The sequence below is a fragment of the Hippoglossus hippoglossus genome, chromosome 15 (assembly GCF_009819705.1).
Source record: "Hippoglossus hippoglossus isolate fHipHip1 chromosome 15, fHipHip1.pri, whole genome shotgun sequence".
Classification (NCBI taxonomy): domain Eukaryota; kingdom Metazoa; phylum Chordata; class Actinopteri; order Pleuronectiformes; family Pleuronectidae; genus Hippoglossus; species Hippoglossus hippoglossus.
The window spans coordinates 20797528-20820185 of record NC_047165.1 but is presented as its reverse complement, the minus strand read 5'-3'; positions in this window follow the sequence as shown (position 1 = coordinate 20820185).

The window sequence follows — 22658 nt, the reverse complement described above, 5'->3', positions numbered from 1 at the left end:
GGCCCCATAGTTCAAATTTTAGTTGAAGACATGGTTTAAGGTTAGTGTAAGGTTTAGGTTTATGGTTAGGGTAAGGGTAAGGATAGGTTTAGGTTTAGGTTTAGGGTTATGGTTAGGGTTAGGGCAAGTTTAGGTTAAGGGTTATGTTAAGGTTAGAGTAAGGTAAGGTTAGGTTTAGGTTAGTTAAAATTCAAGTTATGGTTAAGATTTAAGTAAGTCTCACATAAGTCTGAATGTCCACTGAGTCATAGAGACATGTGTGTGTGTGTGTGTGTGTGCGTGCGTGCGTGCGTGTGTGTGTGTGTGTGTGTGTGTGCGTGCGTGCGTGCGTGCGTGTATCTGTGCCCAGCTGCCAAGTTCTCTTCAGATCCCATATTCAGCTCACATGTTTCCCGTCCCAGACAACGACTCAGCCACAAACCTCCCCAGCAAAGCACAGACTCTGTCTGTGTTTTCTGTCTGAACCTCAAGTCAAGCATTGAGTCAAATCACTGATTCTGTCAAGCAAAACTCTAAGATTTAGTAGTAGTGGGAATGGCTTCTGAATCAGTTTGGAGGAGGCTGATGTTGGAGAGTTTTTAACTCACTTGAAATGAACAAAAACTGTTTGTCGGTTTAATCTATTGAACTTTTATATCTTAAAATCCAGACCATATTTCATTAAACCCACAAACCTCCAGTCTCAAAGAGGATGTCACCATTCTCTTCTTTCCCTGTGATGTCGGTCCACAGGGGGTTGAAGTTACAAAAGACAAACTGAACATCAGGCCATCAGAGGAGTGGACCTAAAGTAAAAATCTAAACTTGTTGCTGAGCATTATAAGTTTCTGTTTCATGTCAGAAAGTGTTTTTTTGTGCTATAAATCACAAAGAAAGATTTACCTGCCAAAAGTCTTTTGCCTAAACTGCCAGATATTCTCTGGTGGAGACCAAAAATAGAACCAAAAGACAAAATTCACCATATGGTCAGAAACATTTTATCTGTAAACACTTTCCCCTTAGATATCCCTCACGCTCGCACTAATGTTGGCAGAACTGGGTTCAGGTATTCTGAACCGTTTAAATGGAATGGCTGCAATCTGCCTTACAACTGCAGTATTACATTCCCCTTTTTTTCTGTATCCAATGTTTTTCATTATTCTTGGAAAGGTTGTAATCAAAACCTTGTTATGTTGCTTTTATCTGTTAACTCCTTGAGTTGTATTTAAGTGCTGATTGTAGATGGCTCCGGTTAGGACTCTCTTGGAAAAGAGATAGAAAATCTGTGCAAACTACATGACATGTGTGTAATGCCGTACACATCAACAGCAAACAAAGAATAATAATGATTTGCCAATTTCCCTTTCACTGTAAGTTCATCTCTCCATCTGCAGCGAGGCCAGATGACCTGGAATCGTCTGGAATCATTGATCAGTTGTATGTTGTTATGTGAAGTGAGTAAGTGGAGAACAGGGGCTGCAGGAGGAGGCCTGTGCGACATGACAATATACTGTATATTGTGTGAGGATGGAAAAATGATTTTATTTTGATTTGTTCTTACTGCAACATTGTGCATCAATGTTAAGACATGTTCAGTGGCAAATTATGCCACTGAATGATCCCAACAACACACTCAATACACCATCAACCTCTTGTACCACCTACGAAAGAATCATGCAAACAGTATATCCACCGATTAGAGCCAAATAATTAAAGGAAACTAACATGGCAGAGCGGTATACACACACACACACACACACACACACACACACACACACACACACACACACACACACACACACACACACACACACACACACACACGAACACAGACACACACATCAGTTGCAGAGTACAGACGGGCCGACACAATTTGATACAACCCACCTCTCCTACAATATACTTCTTAGAAAATAACATGCAAGTCATACTACACTGGGTGCTCAGTTTCAAACATCACACACACACACACACACACACACACACACACACACACACACACACACACACACACACACACACACACACACACACACACACACACACACACACACGCACACACGCACACACACACGTGCCCTGGGTGCACACAGGCCTCTGTATGTTTGCGGCCATGTCCAGTATGGACACATAGAGGAAATTCTTCCCTCCCAATTTCCCGGGACTGAACTGGGAGTGACCTGGTTGGCAGACACACAGCCCCGATGGAAGGAATGTAACTTAACTCCCCCCTCATCACCCTCAACTACCCCCCTCCCATCCATCCTGCAGTCTGCTGGTCCAGCTGTGTGAGGAGAGCGAGGGAAACAGTGCAGTCGGGTAACGAGGGATGTATTTTATCTGCAACAAATTCATGAAACTCTTCACTACAGTTTGGTGAGTGTTGGTCTGAGGTAAGGTGCTGCCATGTGATTGTTAAAGATTTTTGTGTTTATCACTTCTGAACTTTTTATTTTGTTCTAATTCAAGTCAGTAAATACTCCCAGTCCCCTCAAGACAATAACCATAAGAGCAGCAACAACTCAAAACAAGAACAACAATAGCAGTACGACCAATATCTGTCACAACAAGAGCAAAGACAGCAACACGACATGAAAAAAGTGAAAACAGAAGCAGTAATAACAGAAGACAAGAAAGGAGACTCCATAATGAGAACAGCCAAAACAAAGGGTAACAAAAGAAACCAAACACAATCATTCATAAGTCCTAACAGCAATAAACACGAGCAGATACAGTAACAGAAACCACATGTTAAAACCACACTCAGCTCAAAATAAGGCTCATGTTAATGTTGAAGCTCAAAGTCACATCCAATGCAAGTTACCATGTAAACCAGCTGACTTCCAAATACAGCTCACATTGTCAACCACGTGGTGACTGGGGGTGTAAGCCCTGCCCCTCCGTGTTAGTGGTTTGGACATGAACCAAATGAAACAGTCAAAGTGTTCATCAAATAAACCAAAAAGTTTCCTGTCATTTTAGATCCTTCTTATCACACTGATGCATGTGATCACGCGTTCATTTTTCTGATAAGTTTGGTTTTAATTTCCTCCACAGAGGAGGTTATGTTTTCACTTTGTTCGTCTGTCTGTTAGTTAGCAGGACTACACAAAAACTACTGGACAGATTGCCATGGAATTTGGTGGAGGAATGTGGTGTGGGTCAGGAAAGAACCCCCACAAAATGCGTGGATCCAGGAAGTTTATTTCACTTTCTTTGCAGCATTTCTCCCCGAATTAATTTAATCTATGGTGGTAGCAAGGGTGCACATGGATGAGCTAGAACTGCATTGAATGCCATTTGCCGGTACGTGCACAACTGCAGCTGATACTATGAGGTCTGACTATCTGCATGGAAGGTAATAACTTTATGGACGAAAGCACAGGTGCGGGAACATGCAGGAATAGTGCTGCACACAGCTATACAATGCAGCAATGGAACAAAACACCAAATTAGAGATCTCCTGTAATTATCAGAAGTTTAACAATTTTTTTGGTTCATCATGAAATGGTGGCAGGACAAATTAGAATATGGCATGCTGCTACAGTCTGTAATTAATGGGAAACACTGCTTTGACATGGCGAGATAGGGCACCTAACACCTAACACCTAAGACTGACTTGCGATAGGTGGGGTGGGTGTTTCCTTAGCTGCACTCCACGATCACTATTGTGCAGGCTCTGGCTCCAATTACGTCAAGCGCCTGTGTCCTGGATGTTTTGGCTTCATTTTTGTACAGTGGTTGGAAGAGGAGACACGTCGTCCACTGTTCTATTCAGTCATTGTGTAATACATCACATGGGCTACAGTCAAGTGGTGTGATGTTTGAATCCTCATCGCTGCTTTTCAGGCCATGTGACACAAATGTATCCTACGTGCCATGAGGTTGAGAAAACCGCGTATTGATTAAAGTATATAGAGTAACAACATGGCCTCTCTGTTTGGCACCACTCTCGATGTCCTTCACTAGTGTTTTCTGATCATTACAGTCTCATTGGCGTGGGCTTTTTAGTACTTAAGGCTTTGAAAGCTTCTCGGCTTAAATTGTCTTAACTTTCCATTTTATTCACACTAATTTACAGTTTGTTACACTTGGACAACACATGTGCTCATTGAAGCAAGTATGCCTCTTCATCTCATTACTATTACAACCCAAATCATTCTGGTTCTAGCTTTGTCTCTCTGACCACTGGGCCAGTGTGCTGGCTGAAGTGGGCACCACTGCACCCACAATGACTCAGCAGATGGTGCGGTATGCAACACCACCCTCCTTGTGCCATGTGCCTGCAGCAGCGCTCTGTGTTCTCCAATGACATTTTACTCATCTAGGCAGTCATATTACCCCGCGCCTTGGGAATCTCATCTTTCCCAGACACAGATACAAAGCCAAGAATGCCAGGTTTGAACTGAACAGGTTGTCCTCGCTGTAAAGATGTCCTTTTCAGCGGGTAACACAATGCAGCTTTGAGTCAAACACAAAGCACTTTTATGGCTGTAGCTGTAAATGTCATTCTACACACACATATATGTATATATTTCGCTGTTTCTGTCGCACTTCCACGAAAATGTCAGCTTTATTGTAGAGTGATTGAGATAATGGTGGCGTGTGGCAGCTTGCCCTGCGTGAGGTTTTCGAGGTTCAGCTGTTTGGCAGGGAGGGCCGGTGGATTTGCAGAGCTGTTGTCTGGATGCCTGCTCCTGCTCCAGACTCCCTTGGTGGTGTCCTCTTTCCCCCCACCGACAGCCTTTTATTGGCTCCACGGGCCTCCTGTGGTCCTCAAAGGCACACCCCGAACTCGTGCAAGATACTCTGCCCGCAAACCTGCCACCCCACCCCTGCCATCGTCCACTGCCACAAGGGAAGGAAATAACCCGGAGGAGGCACAGAGTTGCATGGTATGATTATCGTCTTTCTACATCTCCCTCCTCACCTTGGTTTATTTGCAACACATCGCATGCTACCTCTCCGACTCGACTCTGCACCTTAAACTGCAATACTGGGTGCAGCAACTCACTCAACTGTAAGCTACGGCAAAGCTGTAGTGCAGTTTACCACTGCTAAACCTGCTTATATCAAATGATCCACAGACAAATTAAAGCAGCAACTGACTGGCAGGATATCATTACTTAGTTGTAACTCCTACTACTAAGCTGTAGTTGCTACACCTGTCGTGCTTGATCCTTACTTGTCAAAATTCTTTATAATTTATTAGGAAATAAGTCATTAATTTCAGACACAGGAAATATCTATAAAGAGACTCTGCATGTGAAAATATAGAATCATTCGGTGACAGACAAGCTTTTGAGGTCGGAATAGCTTTAGTTTCAATTTCTATATTGAACAATCCAGTTTGTGTAGGCTATGGTTGCCCACAGGTAAACAGTCTGTGTGGAGAGCAAAATTGGCTGAACCCATTAACCAAAATACATTGAATACATGCAGATAGCTGTTTATGGAGATTGGCCAAAATGTTGTTAGGACCTAACACCTACAAATAGTATCACTGTTTGTGTTTTGTGCAGAGAAATGTTCGACTTATGTGACTTGTAAGCCTGTAAACGGCGAACGGATGTAGTAGTCTTAGCCCGGATAGTCCATGTCTTTACCGCCAGCCCCAAAATAATCTCTGTTTCCCCCAGAAGCTTATTCATTGACAGACGATGGGCTCAGAGACTGGACCCTGGTAGAAATAAGCAGTTTACAGCATTGTTTGTTTATTGCAGTCGTATTGCATGTTAGTTGTCGTAAGAATGATACATTTTACATTCAGATGTCAGTTCATTCATGAACATTGATGTGTTAGCTGCACACACAACAAGACACTAAGATTTATGCTTAATTTTCAAATAGGGAAATCCACTTTTAATATAGAAACAGACACAATTTACTTTTAGATTGATTTTAAATGTGAACGTAACGTAAACTTTCTACAGAACCTAGATACTTTAGCTTGTTAGCTAGTTAGCCACAAAGGCTAAAGTCTGTGGCTCACACTATCAGATACAGTAAAAATGCTGTGGATTAATTTCTGTTGCCCTTGTTATTTTAGTTTTAGAAAGGCTAAAAAAGAGACACCACCTCCCAAACTTTTTATAGAAGTAATATTTCTGCACAGTCCCATCATGCTCACCACACAAACACAAGCAGACATCTACAAGTTGACAGGCCTGCTGTGCATTGTGATGGCTGCTGAGTTATGATGGGATGGTTTAGCAAATTATCTTTTAGACATAGTCCACAAAAGTAGCAGCCGAACTGGTTTATCAAAAATATCTTTGGCCTGCCACAAGGGCCGTTCCTTACCAGATACATTTTAGACACACCATGTCTTAAATAACATCCCTCCACAATCATCATTGTTATTGTTGATTGTGCAACTTTGTTTATGAGCATCTATTTGATTGTGAAGTGCTTCTTCTTCTTGTGCAACAACTTTTCAAAGACAGGGTGTGCCAGCATCTTGGTGGTTGTATCCATGGTGACGGCAGCTGGTCTCAAAAGTGCCGCCTGCTGCCTCCCCTGCATGACTGTATTACACTATGTTTTATCATGGTCATTGGTGCTAAGCCTGCTCTGACCCCCTGGCACACTACACTAACCTTGCTGGGCAGATGGCTGTTCATCACAAGCCTATCATATACTGTAAGGCCACACACACACTCACACACGTAGACATGCTTCCTAACTTAACACACATGTAGTCTATATTTTACCTTGCAAACTCATGTGCTCTCTCATAACCGACAGCTCTTGCATGCACACTGCGTGACCTCTAAACTTACATGGGATATCTGCTGCTAATACGCCGCATATTGTGGTCTAGTCTGCAGGCTATTCTTAGCACTGCAAGAGGATAAAACATGAGGAGCATAGTTGAAAGGTTTTTAAAGGCTGCATATGATATACACTGCAAACATCAATATATCAACAACTCTAATGTGTGATGCAACAAGACAGAGGTACCCTTTATGCTGTCTCAGTCTGTTTCCGGTTTCATCAAATACATTCATGGTTTGCAGATTCTGACTGAAGTACTTCCAAGTCACAGGGAGATATAACTGATTCCAACGATGCATAGTCTCCTATACTGTCATCATAGTGCTGGGAGCCATAGCTCTGCAGCCACAGATGAGTGACAAATTAAAGGAAAACTTGAACCCGAGGGGTCACTGAATGGTTTGATGTCTATGAAAATGATGTGAATCATGTGTTGTTGCTGTCACAGTTGGCTCAAACCAGTTTTGGAGTGACGTATCAGACCGCTCTCTCCACCACCACCATCTAAACACAAGATGATGGGAAATGTTGTGACATAATGGCGTCCATCCCTCCACTAGAGTCTGGAGACTTGCAGGATTAATGCCAAGGCACATTGACGCTGTTCTGGTGGCACATGGTGGCCCAGGACCTAAGACACTTTGTGCTAGTTTTTCCATTCATTTGGCACGTGTATATATTATTGACATCATAACACCATCCAAAACAAACAGGGTCCAGTTGCGGGTAAGCAGGATGCAAAAAAGTAGTGGCTGTGGAAGTTAGGAGTGGATGTGTGTGAGGGAAATGGCCGATCCCAAGCTGAGAGCCATAGAGGTGAACCTAAAAATAAAATAAAATACAGATGTTAATCCAATGTATTAATGCCATTTATATGACCTTGTATCTCTGCTGACTGCAAACAATGGGACTATTCTTTAGCATTGTAACTTTCACTCTGGCAGAGGAGAGTCATATAAAACTGAACGAGCTGGATAGCTTCTGGCATTTTGGACTCCACAGTTTGACCACCCATTACGAAAGAAGTCTTAAAGCAGTCAATAGTATGAATTTGCATGAACAGTGTTCACTGAAGTTGAGTTCAACAGGAAAGCAGCGGTACAGTTCCATTCAAATGATTGAATCTGATGTGAAGTATTGATGTCATTAATACATGTATGATGGGTCCTAAATAAAATCTGCTGTGCCTACGTTACTCTGCAGCCACATATGTTTGAAATTCACATGAATAAATATCACCATTCAAACGTCCCCCCTTTTTGGAAGAAAACCAAAATGTCTGTAGAACTGAGAACAGTTTAGCATTAAAACTTGGCAACGTCAGAATATATTTTTCGGACCTGTATTGAGTCAATGCAAGCGTTCACATTAACAACTGAATTTTGGTGAGCGGTATTGTGGCTTTTACTTTTTCAGACCAATGTCGATTTTTCCAAGGTTTCACTTTCTACATGTGCACATCTAACCAAGCAGATCCTGGGTTGTTATCAATGTCACATTTTGTCTTGAGCCATTGTTCACAGTTACACAGTTTAGTTTTGAAAAGGATATGATGTCGGCTACTTGAAGCTAGGATCAAGCAACAGGCGGCACAACTCCTTACTTCATCAATATTGTGTGTCCCAAGGTATTTTGTCTTTTTTTTCTTAAAGTAAAAGGGGCACCTGATCATCATTGCTGGATGTCAATTCCTTATTTCTTTTCAAGAGGCGCAATTTTATTTTGTGTAGAGTCGCCTTCAAATTATTTTGTATTTAGTGTTTATTCTCGTCGCCGTTGATTTGCAAAGGCCTTTAGTCTAGTCATTCTTATTGTACTGTATATATTGTATATATTATTTCGGCAAAGCCTCCAGTAAACAATAATGCTCAGTTTCTTTGTTTAAAAAAAAAGGCTTAATACTAATATGTTAGCAAACAACTGCCCATTAACACATCTGCAGCAAAATGATCATTGATTTTGAATCATGTTTATGGACACCTCATGAATGGAAATTCGGTACTAACTCTCCTCTTGTCTCACTCCAGCAGCTCTTAAAATAAAAATAACTACTTAAAAAAAACACCCTTTAGCCACTTCATTCTTCTCTAAACTAGCTGCTGACATTATCCTTATTAAATTGTCAGTTATTATCAGATACATTATATTTAAGTTTCTTGGTACTTCAATTGCTGTGTCATCCCCCTACACTTCTCTACAGTGGATTAGAATCTAAAACTAGGGTGTAAGTTTCGAGGGGGCTGTACAAATCGGCCTGGACAACCTGCCAATAAAGATACATAACTGTTATAAAACGTAATAAAAGTGATTTGTTTTCTCCATTCAAGTTATTCAGCAGCATGGAGAAAGAATAACTTTGTTCTACTGTGTGTTCACTTTGGAGGATGCAGTTTGTGATTCTGCAGAATTGCATTGCATATACAGTACCTTCAGGTGCTGAACAACTGCATTTCAATCTGTGAGACCAGGCTAAAACTTTGGTTAAAACAGGAAATGAAACCATCCCCCCATTGCTCAATCCAAAGTTATGCTCTTGATATGATGACCTCCCTGACCAGACCGTTATGTTAACATGCATACAATAATACAGACATAACTATCCAGCGTGTGTCTGCAGCCTCCTCTCCAGCAGGTTCCTCGTGGTGCCAGCAGCGGCAGCCACGCCCAAACAGCTGGAACGAGGACAGAAGCACACAGCTGGGAGGGAGGGAGGGAGAGGAGCGGGTGTCATTGAAACCTAACGCTGCGAACGCCACCAGCACAAAAGGCAGGGAGAGGGGCTAGAAAGCATACGGCTTAAATGCACACGGCTAGAATGCACTGCTGATGTGGCTAAGTTTGGACTTTAACAGCAGATTTGAGAGCACATTACGGGTGATTCAGAATAGTTATGGCATAAAAAGCCTCAGTGTGTGCACAAGTGTGTGTGTGAACAGGAACAATGCGGCCATTTATATGAAGGGGGAGACGACTGCAGGGTTTAACAAGGGCCCTTAACACATTAACCATGTGACCTGCTCAAGCTCTGAAAATGTCTTGCAATAACCCCGGCTCTGCTCTGCTGCGATACTCCCATACCCGCAAATACAGACACGCACGTGTCCAATGAAACTTTGCATTTGGTATTTTTCCTCCGAAAGATTCTTTCTTTAAAAAAATCAAGTTCTTCACCTTTAATTACTTTATCTGCCAACATGTGACTCACGCATGAAAAAATGCAAAAGTTTCATAAAATTACATCAGGTCTAAGACAGCGTTCGTGCAAATAGTTTGGATGCGCATGTGTGGACGGGCGGGGAGCAGCCCTGACCTCTGACCTGCGGAGCAGCCCGGCCGCCTTTGCCCCACTGAGCCTGTGATGTCACCCCCCGAGTACAGGACAGGCAGTGCTGGAAACGAGGAGCCTGAAAAAAGAACCGAGAAACACGGTCCAGCAGAATAATTATATGAGAGAGGGAGTGAATCAGGAAATAGCTCTCGGTTTGGGAAACTCAAGAGTTTGAGGGAGCGCTGCCATGTGCTAAATGAAAACAGCATTTGAAAAAAAAAAAAGGAAAGAGTGAGAGACAGAGTGAACGAGAAGAGTGCGAGGGAATGCAAAAGAAGCCAAATGGGCTTTTTTTTCGAACAGAGGGGTGACAGGGTAGCCAGTGGTCAGCACAGAGAATAGCCCTCCACCTCCCGGTCCCTGATCCTTCTCTTCCCTGTAAGTTTGTTCTACCTCCCCCACTCCTCACCCCTTCATCCATCAACCTCCTCCTTCTTTTCCCTGCTCTCTCTTTCTTCACTGGCTGCCAGGCTCCCCGGCTCGTTCCTCCTTCCTCACACATTTTAATGGGTATCTTCCCAATCACGTTTTTTATTGCAGGAAATTTCAGCACACCACATTGCGTGAGCCGAAGGAGTGCTCCATTCTTAGCTCGGCACCGCTGAGTGCTAGGGTGTGTTGAGCTTGCCAGTGTGTGTGCATGTGCGTGCGTGTGCCTGTGGGGTTAGAAAAAGGGGGGAGGTGAAGTGGCGTTAGTGTCAGTTTGAAGCCAGTGTTATAGCCTCCACGCCCCCTCCTGCTCAACAATAGTGAATTCAGGGTGGGAGGCGGTGCAAGCCGTTGCGAAAAGACAGGGAAAAAAAGCACGCTGGTGTCTCTGAGTCAGAGCAGAGTGGCACAACATAAAAATTTTAATCAGAATCCACTCACCCACCCACCCGACACCACCAACACCCAACATTTAACTCCCATTTGTACGAGCTTCAACTCCTCACCTCTCCCTCTCCTCACTATATTTTCTCCCCTGGCAGCCACCTGGGTTTTTCTCTGAAAACAAGGCCGTGGTTTTGGGCCTGCGGTTTAATTGAAATAATATTTGCTGTACTCCGCTGCCTCCCGGGCTCTGTTCTCCCTTAACAACGGGCATTATTTTTAGCCGCTGTGCCGAGTTCTGTCATTTCCTGTTGCAGGGCTCGCCGTACTCACGAACACAAGCAGACCCAAACACTCGGTGCCTCTGTGCTTGGCTTTCAGCATCGCGCCATTATTCCTCACACACCCAAAGCGCCCGGCGTCTCCAGTGAACTGTCCTCGTCTTTGTCCAACAGCCGCCGCAGAAATAAACCAAAGGCCACTTGATCTGTGGTTCGCCGCTGCATTTCATTGAGGATGACACTTGTCAAAACAAGCAAAGTCAAGAAGAGGGTTAAATTATTTCATATGTTCCTGTTGTAAATCAGCTAACAGCACTGTTTTGTTTTATTTGAACACAGAATTTACAGTGATCCGACAAATGTTGTGTCTTTCAAAAAATAAATTACACATAATCCTCTGTAACTTTTTTCAACTCTGTAACTTAGATCCTTTTTTGAAATTGTTTCCGTTCTACATTCAGAACAACACTAATAAATGTACAGAAATCTGTCAACACTGGTACAGAGACTTAACAAAGAAGACACTGACCCAGGACCTCACAAGCAGTGCAAAGGCACAGTAGTGCTAAGACAAAATGTGGACAGTAGACTATACAGATCATTCCACAAATATACATTCAACAGGGAGCAGAATGGCTGCGTGCATTGAAGCAGCATGTTTAACAGCTCGGCTGCAGCTGCGGAGGGAAGTTCACTCACTGACCTGTGCATTGATCCACCAGATCCTCCGGGACTGAACACATCCCACAACGCAGTGAATACAGTGAAGTGAATGGAGAGTGTCCATGTTCGTTTGAAAGGCCACCTCTGAAATATTCTATGAGCCGCTCAGCTCATCCAAATGAAAACCACATAGCCAATGTCCTGCAATCAGTTTAATCTACAGCACTTTGGAATATGTTTACATTAGGCAGGTCCTTTGTTAGATATGTCCTCAGTGCCGATCAGTCTTATACTGAAAATAAAAGAATATCAAAATATATTTAAAAAACAAGAGAATACATTGAAAATTCAACAGCAATAAAATGTTCATCATAAATAATTTAGAGTTAAAATATTGCACAATAACAAATGAAATGTAATTGTCAAACTTAATAAGAAATGAATGCCTGTGAGAAGAAGTGGGTCTTTAGCAATGATTTAAATGTTTCCAGGGTCTGAGTGGTTCTGATATAACTGCTCCAGAGATTAGATGCAGCTACTGCAAAGGCCCGGGCACCTCTATTACTGAGCCTGGATCTCAGGTCATCTAGAAGCATCAGGTTGGTCACCCTCAGTGCTCAGGATGGTGAATAAAGATGCAGTTCAGTTTAAAAAAGTGGTGCCAGTCCATTTCAAATCTTAAAAACAAGCAATAATTTTTTGATTTGTTTGACTAAATAGCAAATGGGTGCTAAGTAGCATAAGTGCTGATGCAGCTGAACAGACAAAGAAACAGCCCTTCACAAAATTCTCAATGCAATTAAAAGAAGTTTTTATTTTTATTGTTAAAATTGATTTCCTTTTGGAACATGGGTCTTGTTTCTTATTGTTTTGGTCATCCATTGCCAACAGTTTATCCTGTTTACCTAAACCATTTCCTTCTGGGGGTAGACAACAACTCCTGTAATGATCCTTCACTGCTCTCGACTGTGACTAACTGTAAGTATGCACCATTATTTTGAGTACACAAGGTCAAAGTTGACCCATTAAAACTTTTATGGATGTTTACAATCACCAGTTTGGGTAATAATTGTATTGTTTGTCCCAGCATTAGTCTGTTTGGCTAAATTGAAGAGTATTTTAATATATTGAGGGTTTAAAGGATACATCTGGCAATACTCTTCATATTTATTACTATCAACAAATCCTATGAAAAGACAAACTAATGCCCAACAATATCTGAGTTCATGTCTCAGTACTTTCCAACTCACCCAGCCTGTTTATGGCTCTATCACGCCAAAACTTTAATAACAAAACATCACAAATAAACAGTTTGAACTTTACAAAATAAGAAACAGTTTTCTTAAACAGCTAGAGACGGTTTCATTTAGCAAGCATTACTCAAACAGGCGCGAGGAGCGAGTCTGTCTGGGATTATTTTCAGCTGCCGATTAATACACATTTGTTCCTCTGCTGAGGACTCAGCAGCACAGTATACATGATACTGACTCAAAATATACTGGGGTGTGTGTGTGTGTGTGTGTGTGTGTGTGTGCATATAAGGTTTTGGAGACACACACACACACACACACAAACAGGTTTAATCAGCTATCCTTATTAGGCGTTGACTTTCATTATTATGTTCTGCCAAACCAAAACCATGTCGTTTACCTTGACCATGACCAATTCATGCCTCACCCAAACCTTAACCTAACCACAATTCACACCTCTAACCTGAACCAGGAGCTCACAAATGATGTTTTGCCTCGTTAGGACTGAGCTTTGGTCCTCATGAGATCTACTGGTTCTGACAAGTCAGTGTTTACGATGGAAAAGGCCGTCAGGAAGTAACCTTCGGACCGAATGAAATGATTGGTTGGCGTACCTGTCTGTCACTACCAGTCCTTCCTGCCCTGTGCTCTCACTGCACACGACCGGAGTCTTCACAAGCCGGAGAGACACATCACTGAAGACAGGCTTGGATGTGTCGGTTGCATTTTTTCAAAGTGTAGCCTATTTTTCTATCTTTTCTTAGATTACAAACCAGAGCTTTAATTTGCAAAACTTCTTCAATGCTTGAGTAAGAATACTTTGGAATTGCTGGGGCAGGTGGAGAAGTTGGAAGAGGTTGCAGGTTCAGAACTGCAGATGCCGCTGAGCAAGTTACCCAACATGCAGCAGCTCCAGTGAAGCTGCTGAATGGCCTGTGTTGGTTTGTGCAGCTCACATTCAGGATGTTAAGGCTGAGCAGAGAGCTCCAAAAACATTTTTCTCCAGGACCAAAGATTAGAAGAAAAATAAAGTGCTGAACTGAAACAAAATAATGCAATGATTGATAAAAGTTCTGTCCGATGCAGAGGTACAGAACATCTGGGAAGATCACTGGTTACAAAACTGATAAGAAGAAGGTAGTGTAGATAATGGAGTCAAAGTTCAAACAGACATGTGAAGTAGGCCTCTTCCACAAGTGTAGTTAGACACAGGATCAGCATCAACAACATCCACAGCCCACATGTAAATATTCCACAGCCGAGAAGCTCATATATCAAGTTCATTTCCCAGGAGCAGAGAAACATGTGTCATTGTTGCAGAATCGGACGTGTCAGCATCATGTAAACAGCGTACAGGGAGCTGTGAGTCATCCTGCCACAGACAACATGTCATCACACTGGCAACAATTGATCCTTCTACAGCCTGGGTGGGTCGTGGTCGTACAGCCGGTGCCCAGTGGTGTGACAACAGCTGTGTGATTCACTGGAAAACAGAGAGAGGGGCCGGTGTGACGCCGCCCCCCCCCCCTCTGGACCCATTCTAGAAGAGATCGTCGGGACTTGATGAAAAGCTCTGCGGTCGCCCTGAGCTGATTCACTCTTCTGGGAAAGCCGGCTCAGAGAGGAAACCGCAGAAGAGCCTTGTTTCTCACTGTCCTCCTCATCTCCCCTCCTTCTCTCTGTCTTTTTTTCTCTCTCTTGTTCAAACTCTTTTCTCCAACCCTTGAAGACATCAGAGCAGTGAAGGGCTGCTGGTGCTGTGTGTTGTCATGGCTGAACACAATCTTTCTGCATTTTTTCGGTGCGGTTACAGTTATTAAACTAGAATTGGCACTCAGAGAGCACATAGCTCCGCCGAGGCCCAACAGTCCCCTTTGGAAACCACACTTAAATCCAATGCATTCAGATTTTTATTTGGATCTGCACCAAATTGATTCTTTCCTGACCCATACCACATCTTCCACCAGGTTTCATGGAAATCTGTCTGTTTTTTGCGCAACCTTACTTACATTAAAAAAAACAACAGACACAAACAGACAGACAGACAGATAGGAGTGGAAACCTCCTTGGTGGAGGTAAAAAACATTTTATTGTATTTTCAGCAGTCAGAAGAAGCAAGGTCTTAATTAATGTTTATTTTGTAAGATTTAAAGCTGCTCTAATCAACATTTTCATATTCATAAAAGATGACTAACATGACTCTATAGCTGCCCTACAGAGCATTTTAGTGTCCCTACGCTCAATGTGTTAATTGTATGGCCTTTCTATTTACTCTCACAGCTCTCTTCAATTGCAGAAATATCTGCTTGCCAGTGACTTAGCAAGTTTGCGAGTTTGACCTTCTCTGGTTGGTTGGAAGGGCAAGGCTCAGAAACTCTAGAGGGGAATATCTCCGCACTGCTCTCAGGCTGTTCAATAAGTCTGGGTCACACAGGTTTTTGACAGCACTTCTTCACATCAAGAAATGTGTTACATATTCATCAGAAAGTATTTTTTAATTCTGGTTTCTAAAATGTCTGATTCTTGTGTTACACCAACATCATTTTACAATCTTTGGGTTTTTTAACTGACTGAAACACATTTTAGTATAATCAACAAAATGATGTGTTATAAATGTGATGTGAGATAAATCAAGAACTAAAATGCAATTATGCACTATGATTTTAAGTTTAGTCACAGAAAATATCCCCCCCCTTTTCACCATTGTGAAATGGGTTCTGTTCCAGTTCATGGACCTACAATTTGGTGCCCAGTTGGAAACAAAGATCTAAAGTTTTCAAGTGCAAACTGTCAACATCAGTGGGTGTGTCTTATTCTACCGGCGTGAAAGAGAGGACGAGGAAGCCAATTATGAAGAAAGCATGTGAGAAATACTTAGAGAAAAAACAAGCAGTGGTCTGCCGACACATACAGTGTCTATAGTGACAGCACGGACACTTGCAGGTAAGCAATGAGATCCCGCTGGCTCAGAGAACAGTAGTTATTCATTTAGTCAGCAAACATCTACTCTCAATGGAAACATCCATAGTAATGTTTTCATTTCAAAACGCACTAACTCAATTTGTAACAGCAATTTTGAAAAAGTGCTGCATAGTTAAGGTCTTGTAATTTGTTCTTGTTTCTCGTCACGTCAGGGTCACCTGATCTGTGGAACAGTGTGAAACCACCATAGCATTAATAGTGGTCAAACAGTCCACAGGGTAGTTTTAAATGGGCGTGATTGAGGATGGTTCTTTTTTGGAAAGTGCTTTGCACATTGCTAAGGCAGCGATGTGGGATTCTGATCGAAAAGGAATTAAACAAACACTCATGGCATGTGGCCGAGTAAATAGAATTTATTCAATTTTGTTGATTGTGAATCAACATTCATATTTATAGCACTATATGTGGTGTACCATTATGTGGGGTAACTTTTCAATGTATTTTTACCATGATGTGGGATGGGTCTAGCTGACAGAAAAGCTAACTCAGCCCCAGTTATTTTTCTAACCTCTCCAGGAGACTCTAATACCCAGTGGAGAGTAGTAGATTCATCATAATTCAATTAATTACAAAGTGTTCGGTATTTCTAGTGCCAATGACCCAGCCAAAACCCTGCCGTAAGAAAATACAGTTCCACCACATATCCCAGAGCGTTACCACAAGGCCAATCTGAACCCATCGCTTTCCTGTCCTGCTGCCTCCATAATGGTGCACCCACCACCACAGAGGCCATGGCTCCAGCTCCAAGCCCAGTCGCTCCTCCACCACACTGCCTCTGCCTGCACGGGCAATGAGGGATTAAATATAATGCTCGCATGTCAAGTCTGCAACGCAAGAGAGGGAGCGAGGAGGAAGGAATTTGTCAGAACTCCCTAAACACATACATGGATCGGGTCTCGATGCCAGCGCTCAGCACAAGGAGAACTTTCCAGAGGCTCGCTGAGCGACGGGGAGGCCGAGGGTGAGAGCAAGCATGGCTGCTGTACGGGCCCAGGGTTTATGCAGAGGCCAGCCAAGCAGCAATGATACACTGCAGTGGAGGAGAAGGACAGGGGAGAAAAGTGATGAAAAAAAATGAGAGCAGAGAAGCAGAATGAAAGAAGAGGGTAGATAGGAAACTAAACCCCTGTAGCCTGGGCAGGATATATTCAGAAACAAAATATTCCCTTGATATGGATGCACTTACAGTATATACATAGAGAGACTGATATCAGAAAGGGTGACCGTCATGGAGAATGAGAAAGAGCAAAAAGCTAAGGAGGGGGGAGAGATGGAGGAATTAACAGGACATGCCCACTGAAATTTTCCAGTGTCTCTGCCAGAGAACAAAAAAAAGAGGTCAGTCCAGATGCCGTTCACCAACTGTCCAAGTTCTCTGGCGCAGAGGGGTGGAGGGATTGACGAAGAAAAAGGGGGTGTCGAAGGAGGAGGGTGAGTGTGGTTTGGACGGGGGGGGGGTGGAGGGGTGTCTTTAATCAGATTATGTGAAGCAGAAACTGGACGTCTTTTTGCGAGCAGATGTTGAACAGGTGGGGAGTCAACTTTCTAAGAAATCGTGAGGAGAAAAGCTCCAAAGGAGAAGCTACCACAAACTGCGACCTGCTCGGCTTTTGTAATAAAAGGTCTAGCTGTGCCAGATCCAGTCGAAGCTAAGTCATTGGTCAATAAATAAGCAAAGGAAGATAAAGAATTAACTGATGAATCATCCTCTTTAAGCCCTCGTAGCTGCCTCAGCTCTTGTGCACCAGATGATCGTGTGATTGGCCCTGTGTTGCTCTTGGCTCGGCCGCTGGAAGAGGAGCAGCAACCTCCCGGCCTGGCCCTCCTCAGCCGCTGGGAGGTGAGCTCTGCAGTGGGTGTAAAATACTGTCGGGCGGATATATTTCTGCTATGAAATATGGATGCAAGCCTTGTGTGAGCATGTGCCTGTCTGTGTATGTGCATCCGCGTAAGGTTAACTGGAGGTCAACGGTCGCTCTGCCGCCACAGGCTTGGCGGCACTCCAGCGCTGGGAAAAGAAGCAGCAGTGTCTCTTTACTCGCCTCTCTGTCCTATCCCCTCTCTGTGCTCTTCCTCCTCATCCTCCTCTTCTTGCCACCGTGACTGTAGTCCGTGTGCAGGCAACACACAGGGAGCCATGTGGTGTGTATCTGTGCTGAGCTCTGGGCTTAGCACTGTGTGTGTGTGTGTGGGGAGATGTGTGGGCTCAGAGCAGAAGTGAAGGCAATGAAAAAGCCTAACTAGTTCTCAAGTGAGTCAGGACACAGATGAGCCAGAGTTTAACAGGTGGAAAGTTTTTCCCCTCTACTGATCTCAGGAAATAGCTGTAAAAGTGGCCTCACAGGTATCACTGCTATATAGTAAAAGCTAAAAATACTAAATAATACTCACCCCATTACCAGAAGTGTTGCAACTTAAAGAAATAGTTAAGCATTTTTTTGTAAATATGCTTGTTTGACTTCTCTGATGAGGGTTAGATAAGAAGATAATTTGGTACCATGCTCATATTTGTATAATACAGTAGTCGGCAAGGGCAAACACGCAGCAATGGTGCGGTTTTGTATAATTCTGCAGGCTGTTTACTGTGTGATCGCTCTTTGTGTGTTTATTTTGGCTTCACATTACATGTTGTTTTTTTTTTGCAGCATGTTACCATTGTTGTATTTGTTTTGTGTATTCATGTTTTTTGGAATTAGCATCGTTTCTGAAATTGGAGCTTGTTTCTCTACACAGAAATGCATTGGGTCGTTGCAGCAGATTCGCTCTTGTCAGCCACTATTACTGGATTGTGCTAAACCAGAGTTGTGTCTCAATTCAGGGGCAGCAACTTTTCCTATTTCAAAGTCTCCTTCAAATGCAGCTAACAAACGTGTCCTGTCGTCCATGAGAAACAAAGGCTCCAATGGGTGGATCCTTCCCAGGCCGACCTGTACAGGGTTTCATTGTGCTTTGGTGATGAACCGTTTTTCAAAGAGGAAATGGCCCCGGCAAGCAACAGAACGTCCAATGCTTGAGTAACAGACTTCAACTCAACAGCTAACGCTAGACATAAAAATCATTGGGCATTGAAACTTTCAAGAGTGTCCAACTTCAGTTCTGTTGCTAGGAATCAGCAATAAGGGCAGGACGATCTGGTGACACCTAGTATGGAAATCCTCTGGAGTACAGACCTATCATTTGGGTTAAGTCTTCATGGTCTACGCAACCCACAAAGGAGGCGGTCTTCATGGACCGGGTAGACCACGTCCTCTGTAGGATGCAGACCCTGAATTGAGACTCAGCTTATATGAAGCATTAGTCATCAGCCAGTAAGCTAAGCTTAGCTTTAACACTGGAAATGGAAGGCCTGGCTCTATTCAAAGGAAACAAAATATGCCTATCAGCACCTCTAAACTCTTACTAACTCTCTGTTCTGATTCATTAACACATTATACATTACTTGTTTAGTTCATAAAGCCCTGCACAAAAAAACATATGGCACATAAACCCCTCATTAAATGCCAAACAGGAACTTTGTGAAAAGCTAAACTAACTGGTTGCAGGCGCTAGCTTTCTATGATTTCCAGTTTGAGCTAGCCTCTGTTCCTCCAGCTGCTGTAACACAATGCAACTTCTTATTGAGCATTTTTATAAACTTCTAAACTTAAGTCCTCTCTGTCCTGCTGTTACAAACATGTCTGAGCCACGCAGACTGTAAACAAAGATGGAGGATACATCTCTTCTTCCATACATTAATGTGATAAGAACTACCTAAAATGATAGAAACCATATTTGAAAATGTTTTTGATGTGTGTTTGGTCCGTGTCCTATCCACTAATGTAGCGGAATTGGGATTTATGACCTAAATTTCACTTTTGGGCAGCACTCCCATCGTCAATCTTTATATACAGTCTATGGAGCTAAGCCTAGACACTTGCTCATGAACTGAACTTTTAGGCCATGTCTCTTTATCTGTGCTGTTCTTGGGGTCATGGGAATATTGATGTTCCTTAAATGCAGCCCCGGATTTAGAAGTGGGCAGGGGTTGGCGATGCCAACCCAAATTTCTACTCTGCCCACCCAATTGGTCAACTTTATCCTGTGCTTAATAAAGCAAACCCAACTGTTGAACTTTTTTAAAAATATATTTTTAATTAATTACATCTGTGTCACTAAAAACAATCATCAGTGTTGTTATAATAATAATAATTATTATTATTATTATTATCCCGCGGCTTGGTTGGATTTTCTATTGTGAGGCGTTCCTTAAAACTTGGAATAATTCTGAACACTGAGTCTACTGTGTAAAAAGGGGCCCACCCCAAATTTCTAATTGCCCCCCCAATCTGAGCAGTTTAGATCCGGGCCTGCTTAAATTATACTATAAAAACATACATTTTGAACTATTCCTTCAAAAACTGCAGCATGTGATGTTCTTGAAATGTTCTACTGAACCGAAACATTTAGCACTTTCCCACGCACTACAACATAAACTAAAGCATGGAGAGTGCTTCACGTGTGACAACACTTAGAAACAGGCAGTTTAAGAGCATTAGTAAATATAGCTTACCCCAAAAAGTCCTGTATTTTCATGTGAACCCTGATTATCAAATGACATTAAAATACATAATGAGGTTCTTGGCAAGGAACAGCAGACAAAAAACTTGTATCTTGATAGCAGCGTGGTGGTTCTCACCCTTGACTTGGCTTTTGATGCAGCTGCCAACATCAACCGCTCGTTGCAGCTCAATGTGCAAACCAGAGATAGAGCCGTGTGCACAGTGGAGGCCACATGGCAAGGAGGCGTCTAGGACAGAGCTTAATGGGCTACGCTGAGATGAAATCTGGTGGGTTTGGGCGGCTGATAAGCTGACAAGACCTTCATCATATGCACTTTCCTCCTCCTCCTCCTTCTTTTGTCAGTGACCCACATCCAACTCCAGATTCCACAACTTATTGCTGGAGAGCCGTTTCTCGGTTTCTATTCAGGCTGTGCCAGTAGGTTGAGCAGGGACTTGAGGCCTGTTTGGAGAGCATGGATATGAATGTACAGTACATGAATGTACAGTAAGTTTCTATGAACTTTTTTCTTTTTTGTCGGTTTTCGTGTCCTCTGAGCCGACAGAAAGTTTCCTGCCCTGTGCGGTAGCTCACCCTCCTCCTGGGTCAGCGTCAATTATTCATAAGCCTTGGGTAGCTAACTTGAAACCGATAACCCACATGCTATTTATACTTCATTTCAAATGAACAAATACTTAACTGTGAAGTTCCAGGCAGCTTGGCCGTGTCTGTCTGCAGAGCCGCTGCTGCTGGGCCCAGTGAGGGGAGTTTAGACTGTGGGCACGGCTGAGCGGTCAGGAGGGGTGAGGGGTGTGGGGGTTGTTGGTCTATTGGGGAGAAATGTTGAATCAGCAGCTGCATACTAAAGGTGAGACTACAGGGTGGAGCTCAGAGAATACTGCAGCACGTGTGAATCTTTTCATTTGTTTTTTATGCTTCCTAGTATGATTTGAATTGCCTTTACCCAAATCCATCCAAATATAGACTTAAACTTTAGTCTAAATAAGTAAAGTGTATTAATCAATGTATTCAAAAAAAGCCTATTTTCATATTTTAGCGTGCTCGTAGTTGGTTTAGACTTTTGAACTTGCACCCAGAGAACCGTCTGTTATTTGTTAAATTTTTGATTTTGTTCTATGTGTTTTATCCAGTTGACAGGTGGAGGACCCCCACTGGTGAAGCTGTTCTTGCTTTTGTGGGGGGTCCAGACACATCCCTCGCTTCCATGTTGCTTTCCATGTAGGACATACAGTCCAGGTAACATTCCATTGACTTAAACTGTCTCTGCATGTGAGGTTTAATATTATTAGCCTTAGTTAGCAAAACAGCATCGTGGCTCCCAAACTGCAACTTAGGCTTGCAGTACTGAATAGTTATTATTAATGTATCGTAAAAGGTAGGGCTGGTAAGTTGTTTTTGAATCACTTTTTATCTTATTTGCTGAAATCCTCTTTCTCCCGATAGCCATCATTAAATAAAGCTTTTTGGGGAAAATAAGAACGCCGGTGTATCACAGAACTGTAATAAACCGGATTGGCTGGCGTACCTTACACCTCTGAAGCTGAGACGATAGAAGTTGGCGAGCGACTCAGTCAAGTCGGCTTAGCAGTTGTCTGTCAGTGTGCGTTCATGTGTTTTGAGGGCGTGGCTTTGACGAGAGGGCTGATGGGAGGGGGTGGGTAGATTTTCCAGGATTACCCACCCTAGCTTTAACTTCATAATACGTGTACTCGTGCAAGTGTCAACTCATTGTTAAATTCGTGGAAGTGGTTTGTCTTCATTGGCATATTTATGACAAATATTTACATCCTTTAGGTATCTAAACTGAAAATAGACTATACTCTATGTGGTGACACTCTGGGTCTCACTTAATTAAAACAACGTGGTATTGTGCAATATTTGACTTAAGAAGGTTTTACTGCTGCTTTCAAATTGCCAAAGGGAAGATAACTTTATTGTTGAATTAGTGTTTCACAGCTTCTTGTGGCTCTTCATGCTTTGCACTTCTGTTGAGGGGGTTGATTTTTTCACTCTGGAATCTTATGC